General features: G+C 39.8%; 1 protein-coding gene across 1 annotated transcript in view; it reads left to right on the top strand.

Moving 5' to 3' along the window:
• LOC142201133 (uncharacterized) overlaps positions 1-23,863 on the top strand; it is a 279,771-nt gene that overhangs the window by 149,651 nt on the left and 106,257 nt on the right. The gene's annotated exons all lie outside the window — the stretch shown is intronic.

Raw genomic sequence — 23,863 nt, 5'->3', positions numbered from 1 at the left:
CTGTATACAGTATCTTTTATGTTGTAGTAGTGGCTGAATTGTGTTATTTCTAGATTTGGTTTTTAGTTATACCATACATTGTACTGTATACAGTATGGCTTTATTGGCTGAAATTGATGTTATTTCTAGATTTGGTTCTTAGCTATACTATATATAAAATACTGTATCTCTTTATATTGTTAGATTAGTTAATATGTTGCTATTTCTAGATTTGATGTTAGCTATACCATGTATACGGTGTATGTGTACTGTATACGGTATCTCTTTATGTTGTAGTCTATATTATAGATTTGTTTTTTTATCTATATTATATATAAGCTACTGTATATGATATCTAACTCTTTACTTTGTAATATTGGCTGAGTTGATTTGGTTTTTAGCTGCACCCTGTATAAGCTGCTGTCTATCCCTTTAAGCTGTAGCCACTCCCATATCTTTTTAATATGGATGTATTTAAAGCAGTGAAGGCATCCATGGCCGCTACTATATGCGGCAAGCTTCTTTGCATAGACTCGACTCTCTTACACGGAGATTACGCCTGTATTAATTCTCACGCCCTGCTGTATTGGGTGCACACAGGAACCTCGTGAGCAGATCATTGTCCTGTGCGGATAAATGTACACGCTACGTAGTTTATCAAGAGATACGTCCCTGCCCGGCTCGGGGGGGGGGGGGGGGAATTACCGTGCGTACAGTTGTCACCAAAATAAAATGTGAAATATTGCTTTGTTTAAATTGAAATTAGAATGCATCTCCTCATCACACAATGGATTTGTGTGGCGCGTGTGCGTCCCCGCGAAATGCAATGTAGACTTGCAGCGCTCTCTGCATGATGTTGTAATTGAACCATTGTTGTCGGTTTCAGAATTCGGCGTTTGATCTCCTCCTCATAATAGTCAGTCTTTAATCATTTTCTCTCTGTTGCCTCATTTTGCCTTCTCAGTATATTACGCATGCTGAATACCATTATTGCCTTCAGTTATTAACTAGGGATGGATTTGGAAAAAGCAATTTTGTGCTAGCTTGATATTGCAGAATAAGCTGTCAAACATCATACCAGGTGACAGTGTGATGTCCTTCTGCGGAGCTGTAGCACAGTGTGTATTACAGCTGGAAGCTTATAGGTAATCAGAGAGGATTACCAATGGCAGCTTTATTAAATATCTGTGCAGGTCTACTGTGACTGTGACCAGATAATGTGAGCTTCCAATATACCGACAGGAAATTATTAATAAAACCGGATTGGCTGCTCACAATGCCCTTGCAAAAGTTTATCTTATTATTATTTTCCAGGGAGATGAATGTCAAGTATTAGATTCATTATTACTTAAGGTGCAGGCCCTATTATTCCAAGTGTTTTGCTTTTAATTTCGGGCAAATTCCCCCGGGGGGCTGATGATATTAACATTGTTTTAAAATAATAAGTCTGATTTTCTAGTGTGTTTTTTTTCACCATGGAGTGCTGTTCAGACATAATGACCATTTCATTGTGTTGGTATAGAGATTAACATTACTATTATTTGGCATTTTGTGGTTCAGTCTCCCCGTTGCTCTCAGTATTACAGCGTTCCGCCTTTTTTGGCGACATTTATAAAGTTAGAGAGAACTTTTGCGGCTCAGTAAGTCTGCTGTTTGTATTTACTTACTATTTCCCCCCTTATTTAGGCAGGTTGGCTCAGAATCTCCGTGAATTGTACAGTCATATTGAAATATTTGCTCTATTCCCAATGGCTTATATAGGCATGTAGGTTTATAGGATTTAAAGGGGCTCTATCATTGGGAAAAGTCATTTTTAGCTAAGCACATCCTTGCATAGGCTTTAGAAAGGCTATTCCACACCTACCTTTTGTATGTAAATCGCCTCAGTAGTTTTTGAATAAGTCAGTTTTTATTCATATGCTAATTAGCCTTCTCCGTGCACCCGGAACTGTCTGTGATCACAATCTGCTACTCTGCTATGTGTGTCAGCACAGCAGCCTCTCTGCTATCATACACAGAGCAGACAGTGCACAAAGACACTTCCGGGTGCACGGAGAAGGCTAATTAGCATATGAATAAAAACTGGCGATTTACATACAAAAGGTAGGTGTGGAATAGCCTTTCTAAAGGCTATGGAGGAATGTGCTTATCTAAAAATGTCTTTTCCCAATGATTATTATTATTTATTATGCTTACTTATATAGCGCCATCATATTCCGCAGCGCTTTACAGATATTGTCACTGTCCCATATAGGCCTCACAATCTACATTCCCTATCAGTATGTCTTTGGTGTGTGGGAGGAAACTGGAGTACCCGGAGGAAACCCACGCAAACATGGGGAGAACATACAAACTCCTTGCAGATGTTGCCCTTGGTAGGACTGGTTAGCGCTGCAGCCTTGTGTTGAAATCCTGCCAAGGGCAAAATACCATCTGCAAGGAATTTGTATGTTCTCCCCGTGTTTGCATGGGTTTCCATCCCATATTCCAAAAAGACATACTGATAGGGGGAAAAAAATGTACGTTGTGAGCTCTATGTGGAGCTCACAATCTACATTTAAAAAAAAAAAAAAAGAATAGTCTGATGCTGGAGCTAACTATGAGATTTCATTCACAACCAAACCATTATACTCACATCACTACTAGTCATTACTTCGCCTTTCATGACCTGCATAGTCCTGGGGCTGTTTCTATGTGACAAATAGACAGTTATAGAGCAGATTATCCTATACTTGCTGTGTGTAGAGTATGGTATGTATTCTCTACCCACCGGCTCAGACAGAACTACAAACGAATATAGAATATAAGTCATATAATGACCAGTATGGGTTTTATTTCCGTATACACACACATCAGCTTATCCTCAAAAGTCAACTTAAAGGAGAGGTGCATTATAAACTTTAAAGAGCAGCTCCATTTTTGAAAACATACTGTCATGCATATACAGTCCTATGAAAAAGTTTGGGCACCCCTATTAATCTTAATCATTTTTAGTTCTAAATATTTTGGTATTTGCAACAGCCATTTCAGTTTGATATATCTAATAACTGATGGACACAGTAATATTTCAGGATTGAAATGAGGTTTATTGTACTAACAGAAAATGTGCAATATGCATTAAACCAAAATTTGACCGGTGCAAAAGTATGGGCACCTCAACAGAAAAGTGACATTAATATTTAGTAGATCCTCCTTTTGCAAAGATAACAGCCTCTAGTCGCTTCCTGTAGATTTTAATCAGTTCCTGGATCCTGGATAAAGGTATTTTGGACAAACAATTCAAGTTCAGTTCAGTTAGATGGTCGCCGAGCATGGACAGCCCGCTTCAAATCATCCCACAGATGTTCAATGATATTCAGGTCTGGGGACTGGGATGGCCATTCCAGAACATTGTAATTGTTCCTCTGCATGAATTCCTGAGTCGATTTGGAGCGGTGTTTTGGATCATTGTCTTGCTGAAATATCCATCCCCGGCGTAACTTCAACTTCGTCACTGATTCTTGAACATTATTCTCAAAAATCTGCTGATACTGAGTGGAATCCATGCGACCCTCAACTTTAACAAGATTCCCGATGCCGGCATTGGCCACACAGCCCCAAAGCATGATGGAACCTCCACCAAATTTTACAGTGGGTAGCATGTGTTTTTCTTGGAATGCTGTTTCTTTTTGGACGCCATGCATAACGCCTTTTTTTATAACCAAACAACTCAATTTTTGTTTCCAAAATGAAGCTGCCTTGTCCAAATGTGCTTTTTCATACCTCAGGCAACTCTATTTGTGGCGTACGTGCAGAAATGGCTTCTTTCTCATCACTCTCCCATACAGCTTCTATTTGTGCAAAGTGCGCTGTATAGTTGACCGATGCACAGTGACACCATCTGCAGCAAGATGATGCTGCAGCTCTTTGGAGGTGGTCTGTGGATTGTCCTTGACTGTTCTCACCATTCTTCTTCTCTGCCTTTCTGATATTTTTCTTGGCCTGCCACTTCTGGGCTTAACAAGAACTGTCCCTGTGGTCTTCCATTTCCTTACTATGTTCCTCACAGTGGAAACTGACAGGTTAAATCTCTGAGACAACTTTTTGTATGCTTCCCCTGAACAACTATGTTGAACAATCTTTGTTTTCAGATCATTTGAGAGTTGTTTTGAGTAGCCCATGATGCCACTCTTCAGAGGAGATTCAAATAGGAGAACAACTTGCAATTGGCCACCTTAAATACCTTTTCTTATGATTGGATACATCTGGTTATGAAGGTCAAAGCTCACTGAGCTTACAAAACCAATTTTGTGCTTCAGTAAGTCAGTAAAAAGTAGTTAGGGGAATTCAAATCAATAAAATGATAAGGGTGCCCATACTTTCGCACCGGTCAAATTTTGGTTTAATGCATATTGCACATTTTCTGTTAGTACAATAAACCTCATTTCAATCCTGAAATATTACTGTGTCCATCAGTTATTAGATATATCAAACTGAAATGGCTGTTGCAAACACCAAAATATTTAGAACAAAAAATGATTAAGATTAATAGGGGTGCCCAAACTTTTTCATAGGACTGTAATACAGTTATAAGGTGCTGTTAAGACAAAAAAATGTCTGACATGCCTAGTGGGATGGGACATTTTTATCAAGCCATGAGCTCATCTGGATGTGCCTGTTATTTCCTTATTGTGTTATTTCCTTATTGACAGTAATGGCAATCTAAAGTCCTAAATCTATATGTAGCCCTTTTCAGACCACAGAGTATAATAATCGGAGATCGAGAGGGGATACGAACATAAAAAACACTGTTACTTACCTATCCCTGGCTCCGCTGCACTTTTCAGTGGTGTCGACCATCTTCAATGACATCCGGGACGTCACATGACCTGGGACGCAGGGCTCGGTCATATGACTTTAGGTACGTCACAGAAGTAGGCCCGAAGCCTGTCTGGAGCCCGGAGAGGTAAGTAACAGTATTTTTTATGTTCCCTTACCTCTCCCGGGTCTCCAATCATTATACACGGGGGTCTGAAAAGACCCCCGAGTATAATAATAGTATTTGCGGTGACTCTTACCGTTCCCAGCCCCTGCCAGGATCGCTAAGTAAATAGGGCCTGTTACCATCTGGAGTAACTCCAGCCGGTAACGACCTATTAAGAAAAAAAAACGCAGCGGCTGTTGCCGGGCCCCTAATGTCCCGGGCCCTGTGGCAGCTGCTACCCGGTAGTTACGCCACTGTTCATGAGCTACATAACTCACTGTCTGTGTTTTCATTTTTTTTGGTTATGAAACATATTGAGGGATTTTCTGATAGAAAGTCTAGTATAGGATGCAGAGAGTGCGTGTGCTCAAGATGAAGATTTTTTTGGAGGTTGGTTGTAATTGACCATCTAATTTTAAGTGGGTTGGGTAATTCCTGTCAATTCTTTTTGTTTTCCCCATTTGTGATTGGACCAGAAGCTCTGCTGAAATAATGTTTGCTTTTTAAGATAAGATAAGATAATCCTTTAATAGTCCCACAGTGGGGAAATTTCAGTATGTTATCTTGTGTTATCTTTATATTATACTTTATAGGCAGAAAACACTGTATACAGTAGAATATTAACAGAATGCAATAATGTGGTCATAACACCCTGATTATCCTCCAAGTTTATGTAAGTCTATTTTCTCTGTAAATTTGTCCTGTGATCCAAAAACTGTTGTCTGTCACAATCCCAGAGAATGGAGGACGCGGCGAGGGAATATGAAACAGTCAGAAGGAAAATAGGACATTTCTGAATAAGAGGCAGACAAAACTTTGAAAGATCTTTTTTTTTTCCCCCCGTTTTTTTCCAGTGTATTTGGATACACCTCCACTTTGATTTTCTGGCAGCTGATAAAAAGCACCCAGAGGTTTAGCACTGTGAAATTTGACAAGCATTGAAACAAAAAAAGGAAGTGAAAATTTTACTAATCAAAACATCTGCATCGCGTGGCCATTTACATCTTCCCATCAAGACATGAGAGAAATGTTAATTTCAGACGACTCTTTTTATGACCTATAATTACTGTCATTAAGAAAGCTCCGGAGACTTCCAGCGAGCTTTGACTGAAATACAGTTTGACATGTTCTATAATTAATGCTGAATTAACATGCCGTGGTATGTTCCATAGGAAAAAAAAAAAAAGTTTTATTTTCCTTACATACAAAAACATGATTCTTTCTGAAGGCTCGGAGCAGAATGCCAAGATGTCTCCAGTGAAAGCTTCGAGCATCTCCTCTCCAGCCCAATCACTTTTATGATAAATGGTAACTTTTAATTGTAGAAGTTACATGTGGCACCAGCTGAAGGTTGACTGTCTCCCAGTAAATGAAATAAGAAAGGTTAATGCATATTACGCTCTCTTACCCTTCCTGTGTTCAAGCTCCAAAATGAGGGAAAATGTAATCTTACAGACGAAGACTAAAATCTGAGCGCTGTCAGAGTATCACAGAGAAGGAGAGCAGTGTTCTTTGTCCTGGCAGTTTGTTCTGCCAACTTCTTCTTTCCTTAATTGTAGCAAATCTTGAAAGAAAAATGTCATTTTCCTCAGTAGTTTCTTTTTGTGGATAAAAACTTTTCTTCGATTCACCAGACATTTTATTTCGGGTCACTCAGTAAGAATGGCTTAAAGGGGTTCTACTGAAATAACTCCTATCAATTGGTATTTATAAAAGTGAGCACTAGAGGGATAAAGGGTTATCGCATGGGATAACATTTTAAGAAAAGTTTTATGGTTTAGACCCTGTGCCATTTTTGTAGTCTGTCCGCACCCATCTTGTATTTCTCTAGGTGGAGTCTCCAGCACTGGACACAATCTTCCACATATGTTTAGCACTCTAAACAGCAGGATCACAATCTCTCTCTTCTTAGGGCGGGTTCACATCTATACCCAGTCTCTGGTTTAGCCAATCCGGCCAGTGCCCCGCGAAACTGGACAGGAGACGGAAACCCGGCGTTGTGCTTTCAAACCCATTCACTTGAATGAGTTTGCAAAGATGACCACCCATGTGCATCTGCAGCCTGTCCGCAGTGAAATTTTTTTTTTTAGTCGGACATGCAGGACTTTGTGTGCGGTTAAAAAAAAAATGGTTTGCCCGTGGACAGGCATTCATGTGAATGGGTTTGAAAACATACCGCCAGGTTTCCGTCTCCTGTCCAGTTTCACGGGGTAGAAAACAGAAACCGTCCGGATTGCCTAAACCGGAGACTGGGCGCAGATGTGAACCCGCTCTTACTGGTTTTGCCTCTAACCTAACTATGCAATCGAATGTCTGACCTTAGTAACCAGTGAGTGGTCATTTCCTGTGCTGATAGTAGTCAAGAAGTAGAGAGAAGCAGAAGACCTAAGAAAAATAATAAAGGCAGTGGTGGAAAATTTGTGAGTTGAGTAACGCTAATTTTTTAAGCCAGCAAAAGAAGAAGGTGATCTGATCTGTTGAATTATATTTTCTTTTACGTTATATGGATGGGATTATTTAGCGATGTAAGGGCATGAGGATGTACTATGGGAAGAAGGCGAGGTGGCAGAGGCAGTGGGATGCTCTATAAAATGTTCTGCTGGAAAATTTTAGGTTGTGGTGTTCACATGGCTGTCGACTAAGCACACCACTTAATGGGAACAGTATTCAATAATGGCGGGACCATGAACCCTGCTACACTTTCAAAAGTATGTAGGAATAGCTAAGTGCTTGGAAATGACAGAGACCGGGGTGTGTATTGAAGGTGCCATCTGTGTCTGGATGGTGGACAGAGAAATTTTGAGACCTGCTCTTGCATGTTGGTAGATTATACCATCCATTCTAATGGTGGTCTGTCTGTGCCATGTGGAACGTATACACTTCTCCCAACACCTTCTCACAGCCAGGTCGGAACGGTCTGGATGGCACACAATTTGTCAAAATGACTAGAGCATTTTTCTCAGCCCAGTGTCCCTTCTCAGTCTGTTACCTAAGCAAACTGTTTCACCAAGACTTGCAAAATTAGCCTAGATCCTTTTATAGGGCAGCAGGAGAAGCACGTTGTCCTGTCGCCAGACCCACATACCAGAGACATAACTGCATGCCGTGTTTTGCAGTAATCTGACATTTCTATCTTGGGTACATTTTTTTTTTTTTTTTTTATCAATGAGTATATATAATTCCGAATAGAGATGAATTATATATATATGCATTATACTAATGCATTAATACTAATTCCCGGCATGTTTAAATAATGGAATTCTTTTGCGTGTTGTCTGAGTGTGCACAAGAGGTACTTTGGTTAATTCACTGGAAAGTAGCAGATCCAATCTGGTCCCCATTTCTGTTTCCATGTGACCTCCATCCCCTGCGCATCAGGTATAAGTGTGAGTTAAAAGGATCCTGTTCTAGGCCTGATTGTGTCTGTATCTCACATACATTATTCATATTTTTGATTACTGGCCTTTTCTCTATTTAATTTTTTTTTTTCTATAAAATCACATTAGTCGTCTGCCATGGATAGAAAGTATAAAATACATTTCATGTTGCTTGTCTAGGACACCAGTAAAGTATTTAGTATTCTTAATACCAAATCCATAAAATCCATCAGTACCTTCCCCTACCTTCACTATAGTACTTGGAGGATAAACACCGTACCCTGATAGTACTTTTTGATGATTTGTGTTTTAGATATATGACATGTTTATCTCAGCTATCCCACTTTTTAAGAGTACATATATTTTTTTTCCATAATTAATTTTTTTTTTATCTAAACAAGGCAAACAATTGCTAAAGGTCATTTTATGAGAACATATCTGGAGTATAAAAGATTGACTTCTGTATTGCCAATGGGAGCTGGGCTGCTACACAGGGCTGCCAGTGGTGTATATAGTATGGGTGTTGGATTGGTAAGAGGACTAGATGTAGGCCCCCTCCTGATCAGATATTTATCGCCTATCCTAAAGATAGGCCATAAAAACCTATATCTTGGACAACCCCTTTAACCTTACAAATAAATACTTGAGACACCTTAATAATTATGGCTACGTTTTCACAAGTCCATCAGTAAAATTAGTCACCATGAATATGATGCCAATCAAAATGCCTATTCCAGTTTGCAGATATTGGGGACCATAGAACCTGCAGTATGATTTTCTTTGAAAAACTCCAATAGAAATTCTCTCCCCCTCCTACCAGTAAACTAATTGATTATGACTGGCCATTGTTTCACTGCTCAATGGTATCCCCACCACCTTTGAGAGTTTGTATAGGTCAAGTACATCCACCTGTGACCTTTTCTTCACTGTCTACACCATTTCCTCTCAACCTGTTCAAGCCAAGTACCCCCTTGTAAAAAAATTTCAACCAAGTAAACCCAATAGATACTATGGAGTTCATCATGTAACAGATCTTACTCCTGATCTCAAGTGGAAGAGAACAACTGGTGTGCATAGTGTACCAAGGAAATCCTTTAGCTTATGGGGCACCTTGGCAGACGCACACTAAAAGTTTGAGGCTGTTTTAGCTTCCAACAAGGTTTTCCCTTTAGTTCGAAGCCAGTGGTTCTTAACCGGGGTTCGATCGAACCCTAGGCCCTATGCACTATCAAACTAGCTTCTGAAATTGCCATACATGACCCCTTGGGAACAATATTTGGGTAAATCTCTCAAAAGACTCTTGGAGGCATAGGCCAGCAAAATCCTGTGTGTTAGACATATAGAAAAATCCAATAAAAATTATTGCTCTATCACTGTCATGCACCAAAACTTTGCTGACAATTGTTGGAGTCTTGGATCTGCAGAGGTCATGATGTTTTACATATTTTGGATGTGCCGCTACTGCGACCATTTTGGCTGGAGGTCTGCTCCTTCAGCCAGTGAGGTTTGGGCCTTGATTTTCCACTAAATTCCCACACATTAAACCTGCCTCTCCTACCACTGTGATAGAAGACCCTAAAGTTGTTACTCCATCTGCTTGCAGCAGCATATAACACGTTGATGGAAACAAAAATCCCCCCCCCCCCCCCCAACCTCGATGTCTACATCAGAATTAGTGACATGAAGACTATGGAGCACCTCACTGCCACTATCTAGCAGAGATTGGAGGCCTTCCGTCCCTATGGGATACCTACGCTATTACCATCGACTATTAATAACGGCATGATTTAAATTTGGCTTAACTTTTCAAACTAGTCCTAACCCTCCACTTCACTTCCCCCTTCATTACCCCTATTCGTCCTGTGGTGTCCTTAGTACCCCAATGTATAATAACTTAATTTGTATATTGTGACTAGTTTATTATCTCTTATTCTCCCCTTTTCCTATCTACCAGCTGATTTTGTTATTTCTCAATGGTAGATGCCGCTTACTTCCTGACTTGTTTATTACCTTTAGTTATACCATTTTATATGGCGCCTCACATGTTCTTATTTCATGTACTGTATATACTCGAGTATAAGCCGACCCGAATATAAGCCGAGGCCCCTAATTTTACCACAAAAAACTGGGAAAACTTATTGACTTGAGTATAAGCCGAGGGGGGGAAATGCAGCAGCTACCCCCACTACTACCCCACACCACAGACAGGGAGATACTGACAGCTGCCTCCCTCACTACTACCCCACACCCGCAGTGACAGAGTAGTCAGCAGACTAAGTACCTGTCTGGAGTTGAGTACTGTAATACTCCGGATCAGGCTGCCCAGTTTACAGCTAGGCCCCGGTGCAGGGTCCTACAGCAGCTCCGGCAGAGCGCTCAGGGTCCGCTCCACAATCTCACTCATCTTCCAGCTCCACACTCACAACAATCGGCATAATCCAGCGCTTCTGCCTCTATTCAACACAGCACAACTTTATTCAGGTCTGTTGTGCTACCTGCAGTGAGCATTGTGTGGACCCTGACTCGAGTATAAGCCGAGGGGGGCTTTTTCAGCATAAAAACTGTTCTGAAAAAGTCGGCTTATACTCGAGTATATACAGTATGTGTTTTCTGGTTGTAACACTCATAGTAGTATAAATACAGTAAAAAATACACTGAAAATAAATGTGATGCCAGTTATTGTCCATGATAATATTGTCCATGATTATTGATGGTCTTTAAAGGGGCTGTCCAGTGTAGAAATCCCTATTAGGGAATTATGAGTTGTTAATACAGTGTACTGCACAGACAAGAGGCTCTGCTGTTGTGGTGGTTAACTCAAAGTAAAAGCCAAATAAAAGGTGGTGCAAACTTGACTAGACAAAGATACACCAGGATTTATAATCCAGCATCAGTCATTGTGATAAACCTGGCATATTTTCATATGGCCTGTCTCTGTATGCTTTTCTTAACTACTAGTAAATATGGGCCAAAATTATATTTTTTAAAAACTTGGCAACACATGGGACATTAAGGAGACGTTACCATTCCTTTTTAGTCTTCGTGTTTTTGTTAGCTGTATCAGATCTGTATAACAACTTTAGAGACCGGAGCACGCTCCTACATTATGTATTCTAACATCTGTGTTTGGTCTGCTCCTTAAATAAATTATACTCACACTCACCCCTTTCTCATATGACAACTGTCTTAAGGCTTGCTTCAAGGCATTATACCTGCTTTTGGGTAATAAGTGAGTATTGCCCTCCCAAACCAGCACATCCAAGTAGTAAACCAGCAGGATGCTGTGCTAGTGTTGTCAGGCTCCACAGAAATCAATACATTTCCAGAAGGTGAATGTCCTATTGCATATTCCAGAGAAGAGACAGCCATGTTTAGTGTTGGAGACATAGCCCACTTGTTAGAGTTAATCTCTATTGTATTTATAAAACTAGGAGCATCTGACATGGTAAAAATATTCTTTATATGGATCTTAAAGACACTATTTAATTCCTATAGCCTACATCATCATATTGATGGATTGTCTGTCTGTACGGCTGGTGTTGCAACTAAAGAGGACCAGTAGTACCTTTGACTTTTGTTTTAAGAAATACTTTCTATGACAGCATCTATTGTTTAATGCTCCATAGAATGAAAGTGGTGTAACAAACATTTGTTTAACGGATGCTATGGCCTGGCCTGTATTCTGTATGCAGGGCAAGGCTTTTCTGATGGGGGTCTGATGCTCCGTGCCCAAAATTATAGAGTAAGTCTTATCCCTCTCTGAGACTTTGGAATGAAATACAACCTCCCACTGAAGTCATTGGAGGACAGAAGCAACTTGGATGACACTTTGATCTCATCTGAGTGTATTATGCTATAAAAGCTGTCCCCACTCAGTCCCGGTTCACATCTGCATTTGGGTTTTGTTAGGGAAATCTGCTTGGGGACCCCCTAAAGGGAAACCTATATGCATTAAAAAGCGATTACCTTAGGAAACCACATGGACCCCATATACTATAATAGGGTCCATGTGGGTTCCACTTGGTTTCTACATGAATCATGCGGAAAGAAAAGTGCTGCTTTCAGGACTTTCAGCTTGTTTCATGCGGAAACTGAGTGGAAACCACATGGACCCCATTATAGTCTATGGGGTCCACGGTTTCCCCAGGTAACCACTTTATAATGCGTATAGGTTTCTATTCGGGGGGTCCCCAAGCAGACTCCCCAAATGGAAACCTGAACACAGATGTGAGTAGGACCTAAGTGTGAACTCTCATTTGTGTCCCTGTAGCCTTCAGATAATTGCTGCTGTTACATTTTGCTATTCTGTGCCTTGTTCACACTGTTAAGTTTGTAGAAAAGAGGCTAGCAGTGCACAGAATAAGGCAATAAGTCAATTAACCTTCTCCATAGAGCTCTGTGTGCAAAGCTGAATATGGAGATAGAAATAATGTAAATAAGAAGTCAAATTATAGATAATGAGTAGGAGAACAGCGTAATAAAGGATAAAGGAAATAGTTGATCAAGTTAATAAGAAATATTGCAGAGTTTCTTCTATTAACCTGTACTATTCATTTATGGAAAGTTATTTATAACTGGAGGTAAGCTTTTTGTACTGAATTTACATCAATATACTGTAGTAGATCTTGAGACAAATAGGATATCCTGGTGTCCTAAACAAATAATCCCTCCTATTTTCAGGAATATATTTGAGAAGTTAAAATCCATAATGCAGAATAATATGGATCAACAAGCTCCATCCTAGTAACCATCACCGACCTCTGAGCAGTACTAGATATAATAGAAATCTACTTTAGGCAGAAACAGCAAGTATAAGAAACATAAGCCTAGGACGTAAGGATGTATACAGACCAGGGAAGAGATGGAGACACAGCAGCACAAACTTCCCCTCCCTGCGCCCAGACATTTTCCATTCTCCAGTTGGTTCTTCTTCACAGGGAATCTCCAACGCACCAGCAAAGTGCATTCAGTTTCCTGTACTATTTTATCCAAGCAGCACTATGGTACCTTATGAAAGGGTCACCATTCTTTTTTTGGTGCCCAAGAAAACCATGGCAATAATATTCTCGATGAAAGCGAAGGGCCGGCTGATGCTATAGTATCAGAATTTGTGTGGCTTAACTAAAGTGGCTCTGGATTGAACTGGGCGACTTGATATAATACTAACCAGATGCTTACACATTATACCAAAGTGCGCCAGAGTAATACCATATTTTGCTAAAATAAAAATGCCTTACAATGCATGAAGAACATCACCTTACACTTCCATATTACCACCATGCAAAGCCATGAGGCGAAGATGCATAGGTAGCCTATATACAGATAATCGCACACATACGGTTATTATATGGGGAGCACGCCATATTCTTGTTTGTATTTCACAAAAACGGCAAATTTTATGTTCCTGTCAATAAAACATGTATTCATGAAATCTAATCTTTATGGAAAATTTTGGGTCATACACCCATAATTATTAGAACTAAAACCGAGCAGATTCTTTTGATGTCTTGCGATACTTAGAACATCTGTTACTTTACACTGTGTCACATTTTCTGTATTTTTATATGTTACCAAGAAGTATAGCATTTCATAAAGGCTAATAAAAAATGAGTTGGTCCCATGAGCGTGTTACTTTTAACATCATCTAATAAAGCTTGTGAGGACGTCGTACACAAAGAAGGTTTCCTGGTATTCCACGAAATTTTTATTTGGTACCTGCCGGAAAATATGAAATGCAACAATAACCGAGTTGAGTTAATTGCCTCCAGATCCATTGATGGTTTTCGCTTTTGCTTTTTTTTTTTTTATTATTCCATATCTTAAAGAATAATATATTGTATAACATGTTATTTAATCTAATCTCAAAGAACATCTTATACGTATGGACGACTTATTACTACAGTGTTGGCCAAAAGTATTGGCACCCCTGCAATTTTGTCAGATAATACTCATTTTCTTCCAGAAAATGATTGCAATCACAAATTCTTTGGTATTATTATCTTCATTTAATTTGTCTTCAATGGAAAACCACAAAAAGAATTGTCAAAAAGCCAAATTGGATATAATTCCACACCAAACATAAAAAGGGGGTGGACAAAAGTATTGGCACTGTTTGAAAAATCATGTGATGCTTCTCTAATTTGTGTAATTAACAACACCTGTTACTTACCTGAGGCACCTAACAGGTGATGGCAATAACTAAATCACACTTGCAGCCACTTGAAATGGATTAAAGTTGACTCAACCTCTGTCCTGTGCCCTTGTGTGTACCACATTGAGCATGGAGAAAAGAAAGAAGTCCAAAGAACTGTCTGAGGACTTGAGAAGCAAAATTGTGAGGAAGCATGAGCAATCTCAAGGCTACAAGTCCATCTCCAAAGACCTGAATGTTCCTGTGTCTACCGTGCGCAGTGTCATCAAGAAGTTTAAAGCCCATGGCACTGTGGCTAACCTCCCTAGATGTGGACGGAAAAGAAAAATTGATGAGAGATTTCAACGCAAGATTGTGCGAATGGTGGACAAAGAACCTCGACTAACATCCAAACAAGTTCAAGCTGCCTTGCAGTCCAAGGGTACAACAGTGTCAACCTGTACTATCCATCGGCGTCTGAATGAGAAGGGACTGTATGGTAGGAGACCCAGGAAGACCCCACTTCTTACCCAGAGACATAAAAAAGCCAGGCTGGAGTTTGACAAAACTTACCTGAGAAAGCCAAAAACGTTTTGGAAGAATGTTCTCTGGTCAGATGAGACAAAAGTAGAGCTTTCTGGGAAAAGGCATCAACATAGAGTTTACAGGGGGAAAAAAAGAGACCTTCAAAGAAAAGAACACGGTCCCTGCAGTCAAACATGGCGGAGGTTCCCTGATGTTTTGGGGTTGCTTTGCTGCCTCTGGCACTGGACTGCTTGACCGTGTGCATGGCATTATGAAATCTGAAGACTACCAACAAATTTTGCAGCATAATGTAGGGCCCAGTGTGAGAAAGCTGGGTCTCCCTCAGAGGTCATGGGTCTTCCAGCAGGACAATGACCCAAAACACACTTCAAAAAACACTAGAAAATGGTTTGAGAGAAAGCACTGGAGACTTGTAAAGTGACCAGCAATGAGTCCAGACCTGAATCCCATAGAACACCTGTGGAGAGATCTCAAAATGGCAGTTTGGAGAAGGCCCCCTTCACATCTCAGGGACCTGGAGCAGTTTGCCAAAGAAGAATGGTCTAAAATTCCAGCAGAGCCTTGTAAGAAACTCATTGATGGTTACCGGAAGCGGTTGTGTGCAGTTATTTTGTCTAAAGGTTGTGCTACCAAGTATTAGGCTGAGGGTGCCAATACTTTTGTCCGGCCCATTTTTGGAGTTTTGTGTAAAATGATCAATGATTTGACTTTTTTTTTTTCATTCTCTTTTGTGTTTTTTCATTGCAAGCAAAATAAATGAAGATATTAATACCAAAGAGTTTGTGCTTGCAATCATTTTCTGGAAGACGAGTATTATCTGACAGAATTGCAGGGGTGCCAATACTTTTGGCCAACACTAACGCTTAGTGGTTATTGTGTTTTAGTTGTGATCTCCAGCGGTTGCATGTTTTGTTTTTTGATATATATTTTTTTTTTTTTGTACCTTATAGAGCTAGGGCGGGGCAACACGGTGGCTCAGTGGTTAGCACAGCAGTCTTGCAGCGCTGGAGTCCTGGGTTTGAATCTTGCCAGAGACAACAACTGCAAGGAGTTTGTATGTTCTCCCAGTGTTTAAGCCATACTGATAGACAAATGTACATTGTGATCCCTATATGGGGCTTACAATCTACATGAAAAAAATAAGAACTAGGCACTATATGAGTTGGTGCTGATGATAAGTGGTCATCACTGTACAGTATTTTTTATGTATTAATCTTCTATATAATAAAAAGTAATTTTTAAAGGGGTATTCCCATAACTCTTGTTCACCAACCTGCAGGCTGTGTGCTCACTTCACTTCCTGTTTTTTTCGGCACATTGGTGGGCGGGGTTTCACTTCCTCTGCTATCTGTTATGTTTGCAGTCAGTAATGAGGGATTGGTTGTAAATGCATTACCACAGTATGAAGCTGATGTAGAGGCTAATGTAGCAGAGCTGGATTTGAGTCAGTTTGCATTACATGCAGAGGTACCATACTCCTTATCTCTGCCCTTATCAGCCAAATTCAATAAAACTGGCTGATAAGTGGAAGAGCAGGAGATAATCTTGGAGCTCTCACCTTCCCCCTCCCTTATCTGAGGAGCTCATTCCTGCGGGCAGTATGTGGCAAGCCCACGGAACTCATTATAGTCTATGGGACCCGTACGCTTGAACTGCAGTTGCGCTTGTATTCCATCTGGGAGGGTCCTCATGCGGACTCCTTATGGACGGAACACATCAGCATGTGTGAACCGGCATACAGACACCAGGGCGAGTGGGGCCACAGCATCGCCACACTACTGCCAGGAGCATGGCAATGCTATATATTTCAATTTGGGGGGGGGTGTCTGCGTTCCTGGCCTGCTAGCAGAAAATTACCGTAATGACTCTAGTATAAGCCGAGGAGCACTTTTTCAACACAAAAACTGAGCTGAAAAACTCTGTTTATACTCGAGTATATATGGTATATTATGTTTGCAATTTCGTAAGATCTGGCAATAAAATAGAAAAAATCCTTTAGGTGATTTCAAGTTTATTTTTAATTTTTAGGCGTATTTTTTAATCCTTTGTATCCCTGGAAAATTCCCTAAAATGCATTGTCCCATAGAATCCTGATTCGGCAGTTCCACACCTTCTAATAAGTGAAACTATTTGCAGATTTGAAGTTCGGTCTATGCCTATAGTGTATGCCTTGAGGCGCAGCGAGCTCCATAAATCAGCTCTTCTTTTACTGATAATAAATAGGAGGAAGAATTTGCAGAAAAAGGTCCCAAGTCGTCACATTATGAATTTCACTTCTCTCGAGGGGAAGCAGGAAAAAAATCCATATTTTTGGGCCTTGTGCCACGAATAGGTAAAAAGTATATCCATGTGTGCACTAAAAATAAATTGGAATGTTTTAAATCAAGTGGAAGTAGATGCAGTTACCTAGTTGTGCCAATACCCCTTGAAGAAAGATATTTGAAGCTGCATGGCTTTTGATACCTGTCTAATAAAAACATTCTTAAATGTGTGTAAATCTTTTTTTCCCTTCCTAATACAGCCATAAAATATTTTCTTTTGTGCAAAGTAGTAAAGGAGCTTGCACCTGGTTTCAGCAAAGAAATGTGCAGGATACATTTTTTTTTTCCTGCGCATTTTGAAATGCATTTTAGCAGGACAGTATCCGAATACAAAGACGTACTAAAATCATATAAACTATTGCTTCGAAATCAGTGGAGAAATTTTACCCCCCAAAAAACAAAAGTTATGTAAAGACAATGACTCCATGAAGTACAGAAGTGCATTGAAGAAATGGGAGAAACTATTCTTACAACTGCTTGAAAGAAGACCAATCCAAACAATTGTAGCCAAAAAAGGATCTAAAACGGTTGTTAAATAAGGTAAAGTAGAAAAAAAAATAATGTTTTTTAATAGACTTACTTTTCCGGCGGTCTTTAGTTCCACCGTAAATCTTCAAGTCGTTCACCGCACTCGTGATAATGAACACAGCCGAATGGCTATTGTCTGCCAGGAGCACATGATAGATCTTCTATGGATGATGGTGGGGTCTCGGAAACGATAAAAATGGGCTGTTTTTGTATTTTAGCCTTTTTGAAAGCTTCAGTATATACCTAAAAGCTTCTTTATATGTCAGGTTTTCACAATCGTGTTGACGTGGCTCAGGTCACAGTAGTCTTTCTTTATGCACTCTGTAAGCTGCCTACAACCAGCAAGTGAGGGTCAGATGACCTCGCAACGCACAAAGATCTTTCCATGGTTTTCCATGCAAGATAAATTACTATGTGCTAGATGTATAGCACAGTCAATAATTTCCCGCTATGTATTGGTGCAGAAGGTGGGGATTGTCATTCAGAGTCTTCAAACATTAAACATGTTGACAAATGGGCAAAATGGGGTCAGTATAAAATCATCTGATGTCCTTGTACATTGTATTACTAGACGGGTGTTGCGTAGTGGACTATTTAGTCCTAGTCTATGTCCATACACCCTTTGGGTTTTGCTACATATGTAAATTTTGTAAAAGCTATGGTCTTTTATACCACATACATTACAAAATTCCAGGAGCAGGAAACTGTAAAGATCAATATCGAAATATACTTTTTGAACTCTGCTAGATATGAATTGGAGGAAACCAATATAACTCAATTTCTTTCCCATAGAATACTTGTCAATCACAAAGATTTTACATCAAACTCTCTGGTTATTATTATCAAGAACACAGGCATTGTGATATGATGTTTTACACATCATATGTACATGATTCTAATCTACACCCTCATGCTTAACCCTACCCCCAACCACACCCCTTCCCCGCCCCCATCCACCCCCCCCCCCCCTCCACCCCCACAGGGCCATAGAAAAATTGTCTTGCCGAAACTGGTCCCTGGTGGAAAAAAGGTTGGGGACCACTGTTCTAAACCACATCCAGATAGACTGTTACCAGTTTTTGCCTACTACACATCAGTTATCAGTATAAGCAGCAAGAGTTATAAATAACAGCCAGAAAAACTAAATGTAGTCAAATTTTCAGCTTTGGACTAAAATCGTAACATCTCCTTACATACAGCGCATGCTATTTTACCTGTAACTTGGTTAATATATTCTGCTATGCTATATATTGCAGCCGTAGTACAAGATAAACACGTTATCGCCCTATAATATATGTGAGTTGCTACGTTTGAAGCTATTTGGCTGAAAGCACCTAATAAACATTCCTAGTTTTCTGTATAATACGATAGTTTTCTACGTGTTTATTTGCATTTCAAACAACAGCAACATAATACTGAGCAGAGAAAGCAACCCCATCACACTCTACATTGGTACTAAAGGAGGAGTTCATGCAGTCTCAGATATAGAACTGATTTATTGCTCAAACACAGGCCAAGTAATCCAGCACCAAGTGTGCAACGTGTGCAGAACTGAGCTGGGTAGCCAAATGGAAGGAATGGGAGAGTGGCGGTGAAATGGGAAAACATATACCTACAAAAACTCTTCTGTCCCCTCAACTAGCTTTTCACTACTGATGATATTAGTATTCTGGTGAACTGCAATGCCAGATGATAGTACCTCCAACTATAATAAATATCTCATGTGATAGCACTTACTAATATAAGGATCTCAACAACTCTACAAATCTCCAGTAACTATCAGGAGATAATACATACATTTGACATGCTGCAATTTTCAAAAATGTGGGCATATATGAAAACGTAGTTTTTCTGCTGCAGATTTTTTTTCTGCAATGTGTGGATGGGATTAACCAGAATCCCATTCAGATTCCAGATACTGTAAAACAGTGTTTTTTTGCCATTGCATTTCCAAGGACCTTTCACCACCACCACCCATTCAAATTATTAGCATCTCCTAATAGGCGCTGCTCTACTGATTCCAGGGCACATGAATTTTTATCTCTAGCTTCTATGGTTTCCCGACACCAAGTGCAGTTAGTTTTGGTCCCTCATGTGCTATTTGAGCTCTGTAATGTCAGAAGGGCGGTGTCAGGCAGGGGGTGTGATTCAGAGTTTCAATCAGAGGCAGCCAGTATCAGAGCTCAGAGTCACATCCCTTTGTCTGCTCCTGTCTGACATCACCCTCCTGACAGTACATAGACTAAATAGTATATCGGGCACCAAAACTAGCAGCATTGGTTACTTGGGAATAATGGGGGCTAGAGAAATATTCCAACGGTGCCAGAATCAGTGGAGCAGTGACTATTAATTGATATAACGATGGATTACATCTATGAAAGAAATTAAAATTTACATGAAGGCAGAGACAAAATATATTGTGAAAATTAGAGATGAATGTGTACAAAAAGGTAGTCTTTCACCAGAACCAAGTTTTTTTAAACCCTGCCCTGCAGAGTAGATAGGATAGGGGCACGCGAATTAAGCAGTAGTTGCCCCTTGTGAATTGGTCTCTCCGTTGCTGAGATATTGCTGCTTTTGGCACTATACAAAAGGGGCTCTTTAAGGCAATGAGTGCGCTGTACTTGTCCCAAAGAGGTAACTGGAAAGGCCCTCATTTATAATTTTTAAAACGGAGGCAGCGATTCACAAAGGGAAAACACTGTTTGATACAAGTTACTCTAACCTATCTAATCTGTGGGTCTGGGTTGATATACTGGGTTCTGAGGACAGAATTCTTTCAAAGAAGGGGCCACATAGTGGCTCAGTGGTTAGAACTGCAGCCTTGCAGCGCTAGAGTCCTAGGTTCAAATCCTGCCAAGGGCAAAAAACCATCTGCAAGGAGTTTGTATGTTCTCCTCGTGTTTGCATGGATTTCCATCCCATTTTCCAAAGACATACTGATAGGGACAAATGTACATTGTGATCCCTATATGGGGCTCACAATCTACATTTAAAAAGAAAAAAAAAGAATTCTTTCAAAGAGTCCAAGACTATAAATTAATTAATTGATTCGGGCACCGTTGGAATTTTTTCTGTTGCCCCCACCGTTCCTGAGTAATTATTGCTGTTCATTTTGGAGCCTGAAATACTATTTAGTGTCTGTACTGTCAGGTGGGCGGTGTTAGACAGGAGCAGACAAGGAATGTGATTCTGAGCTTATATAGCACATACAGAGCTTATATAGCACACCAGGCACCAAAACTCACTCAGGAATGGTTGGGGCTAGAGAGAAAATTCCAACTGTGCTGGAAACAATGTTAACAGATGCTAAGAGCTTGAATTGTTGAAGGTGGTGAAATGTTCTCTAAGGGGTTTAAGGAAATTCCTGCATTATCACTTATGGTAATGACCTAAAAAATCCTTGAGTTCAAGCAACCAGTTTAACCAAAAATACATCTTTATTATTGCAGTCCATTAAAGGATGAAAAAGCAGCTTCACGGGAGTAAGATACAATGTCACATGTATAATAGATATGCTATGGCATCATAAAAACTAATAATTAATAGCAAAATCAATATGTTATCACATATAGGAACTTATGCAACTGTCTGTATGTCAGGAGAAGACAGTAAGAGATGTACTATATAGGGTGATCTGCATGAAAAATCTAATAAATCCGCCACCTATGGAAGTAACCATGATTCTATTCTAGCATGACAAATGTAATACAGTATATAAAAAGCTTTGTACGCCTCATCTATAGGGGATTAAATCCTAAAATGTAACCACATCTTACCGGTGACTCACGACAGTGGTAGAGCTTCATTTGTCACTCATGTCCTAGGCATACGTGTACTTGGTGCTAAGCATGACTAATCCATGAAGTTTAACGTATACCAGGTACACTTCAGTGAAGGGGGGGGGGGGGATGAAATTCGCTCATTCCTTTTGAAGCGTTCACAAATTTTATGGTCGAGTGTTTCCTTTTTTCACTGTCTTGGCAGAAAATTGTTCTCTGAGAACATTTAAGAATGTATCTTTTCTTTCCATAAAGATTTCTTGTTACCACAGAGGCAATGTTTTCATTACAAACTGTTGAATTCTTTACGCTTTGTGCTAAGGGAAAAAAAAAATTGAGATTGGTGTTTCCCAATCAGTCTTATATATGCCTTAAATGTAAACCATATGTAGTGTATGGCTGCCTGCACCGTCATATCAATCCCCAAGCCATATATGGGATGAATTAAGCAGCTATACATTAGGCTGAATCTATAAGAGCTTTTTACCGAAATGTGAGATGCAATGATTGTTCTTAATGCTTTGTCTTTTTTCCTTACATCAGTTTTCTATTGTAAGGAATCTGAAAATGTTAAGTAGATGTATTTACCAAGGCTGTATGTAGTAACCTCGGCTCATCGGGAACGCAGTCCTAGATAATTGGCGATGCAAATAAATAGAAAAGTGACGGGAAGTGTTAGAGGTTAATCATGTGACTGCTGTCAGAGCTGGCATACTTCTTCCCATTCTAGATTCCTAAGTTTCTTAGATTGGGAAGAAGTTTTCACCTCTATTTTTATTCTCATTAAATGATAGGAGTGTGCGCAGTTATTGGAAAGCTGAATTTGTCCGCTGTACCTAATGTGCATTTGCAGGGATTTTTTTTATAGCCAATCCTTAAGATAGAACATAAATATGTGATCGGTGGAGGGCTGATAGACTGCCCCAGCTAAGATCAGCTTTTAAGCACTATACTGCTTCTTACATCTATTACATATACTGTACTACTGCTTACCTATATTGTATATGCTGTACTGCTCCTTAGCTATGCTGGATATGCTGTACTGCTTTTACCTATACCTATATATAGTATATGACCTTGTTTAACATTCTCAAGAAAGGGATGAACCTCTTATATGGGTTCATGGCATCCTACAGAAATCACTGAACTGAGACAGACAGCCATAAAGACACTCTGTGAACTGATAACATTACGAACTGATGAATTGTTTCGTTGTATAACCAATAACCTTCTTCTACCCTCCCTCCTAGAATTCTATTCCTATGTGTCCCTCTTGTACATAAATATGCATCCTCCAGAAATTGTTTTTAGATATACCTGAAGAAGAAGCCGAGAGCTTTGAAACGTTGTAATCTACCATCATTATTAGTTAGCCATTAAAAAAGGTATCAACTACTGAAGACTCTAAAGTTTTTTGTTCTTTTTTATATTTTTTTACCTATACTAATAGTGCATTAAAGCTCCTTAACTATACTGCTCATTACCTGCACTACATGTACTGTACTGCTTCTTACCTGTACTGTACTTCTACTATATATATACTGTACTGCTTATTACCTATACTGCCTGTACTGTACTTCTTACTTGTACTATATGTGCTGTACTGCTCCCTACCTATAATACTCATTACCTCTACAACATGTACTGTACTGCGTCTTACCTGTACTGCTCCCTATCTGTACTACTCATTACCTTGACATGTGCTGTACTGCATGTATTTTACTTGCTTATTACTTATTACTGTAAGTGCTACACTGTTCCTTTCCTCTACTACATGTACTGTACTGCTTCTTACCTGAACTACATGTACTGTGCTGGCCGTTACCTGTACTGCATGTACTCTACTTCTTATTACCTCTACTGTATGTGCTGTACTGCTCCTTACCTGTACTGCTCTTTACCTATACTACACACATGGACAAAATTGTTGGTACCCCTCATTTAATGAAAGAAAAACCTACAATGTGACCATTGTGGGTTTTTCTTTCATTAAACGAGGGGTAACAACAATTTTGTCCACATGTGTATATCTACTGTACAGCTCCTTACCTGTACTGCATGTACTGTACTGCTCTTTAACACACAGAATAAAGGGAACATGTCATGTCCCCTGGGGAAGAGCCTAATATATTAGCAGTCAGTCTTTCATTGCTCCGGTCACCCTCTGTGTCTGTAAAATGCTGTACGGTCATGTGACCACCACTGTGTAGGGAGAAATTGTAAAATACCCATGGGAG

This window comes from Leptodactylus fuscus, chromosome 4 (assembly GCF_031893055.1).
Source record: "Leptodactylus fuscus isolate aLepFus1 chromosome 4, aLepFus1.hap2, whole genome shotgun sequence".
In the NCBI taxonomy this organism is placed as follows: Eukaryota; Metazoa; Chordata; class Amphibia; order Anura; family Leptodactylidae; genus Leptodactylus; species Leptodactylus fuscus.
The sequence above is the reverse complement of the archived record's forward strand: the minus strand, read 5'-3'. Positions and strand labels throughout refer to the sequence as shown.